This window comes from Myotis daubentonii, chromosome X (assembly GCF_963259705.1).
Source record: "Myotis daubentonii chromosome X, mMyoDau2.1, whole genome shotgun sequence".
NCBI classification, from domain to species: domain Eukaryota; kingdom Metazoa; phylum Chordata; class Mammalia; order Chiroptera; family Vespertilionidae; genus Myotis; species Myotis daubentonii.
The window spans coordinates 32915624-32916633 of NC_081861.1; the positions used below are offsets into that span (position 1 = coordinate 32915624).

At 39.2% G+C, this 1010-nt stretch overlaps 1 pseudogene; it reads right to left on the reverse strand.

Annotated features, from left to right (window-relative positions):
• Positions 1-298: 298 nt before the first annotated feature.
• On the reverse strand, positions 299-760 carry LOC132223267 (proteasome maturation protein-like; annotated as a pseudogene).
• Positions 761-1010: the final 250 nt, after the last annotated feature.

Below are 1010 nucleotides of genomic sequence, written 5' to 3' on the forward strand. Positions count from 1 at the left end.
TGTTGTATCTTAAATCAGCGAGTGAGATATATGACGCTTTAATGAGCCAATTAATTAGGAGTCGTTTATTACATGCAGGCCAGAGGGAGGTGTTTCTTCCAAATCTCTGAGCAACGTCACATAGAAAGTTTTTCGTATTTATACCTTTTGAGCTTCTTTGTCAGCAGATTTTGCAAGGAACTCTGTGTGAGTTATTGTGTTTTTTTCTCCATGTGTCTGTACTTTTAATGTTGTATACATAAAATTATAGTAAAAAGACAAGATGTAGCCCCTCCGTTTCCATGGTCAGCTCACTGCATTACAGTAAACCAAGTTTATATTCCACCACCTAGTGTGGTTCTCCTATCCCATTAGTTCATTTGTGATGGGTCATTAAGAATATCTTCAAATCCAATAGTCTCATCATTACCCCTCAAAATATCCAGTGAAAGGTTTGAAGTTGGAAGAAATGGAAGATGCTGAACCTGTTGCACTGCCTTGAATTCCATTTGCAACTTTAGTGGAGCAAATAGACCCTAGATGTTTCTCAGTGTGGAAAAATTCATTTTATCTTGGTTGAGCTAGAAATTTTTTTCTAATAATTCAAGAGGATGACTGGGCAAAAGTCCATTTTTCACACAAGAAAAAACCTTTTGAAGAACATCATGACTTTCAAAAGGCCCACTTGCTGATAGCTCAGTAACTGGAATACTGTCCTTTAGCTGAGATCCAAGTCCTCTGGTATTCATCTTTAGCTCACTCTGCAAACAGCCTCTCAAGCCCGGTCTGTGTGAGTTATTGTTACAGACAGTTTGTAATCCTGGATACATAAAGAACAAACATTTGGAGGAACAACCAAGATGGTGGCATAGATAAACACCCATGGTTGCTGCCTCTCACAACCACATCAAAACTACAACTAAAGGACAAAACAGATATCCAGAACCACGGGAAAGCTGGCTGAGTGGAAGCTCTACAACTAGAAGGAAAGAAAAAAGAGCATTGAGACTGGTAGGAGGTGCAGAGGTGTG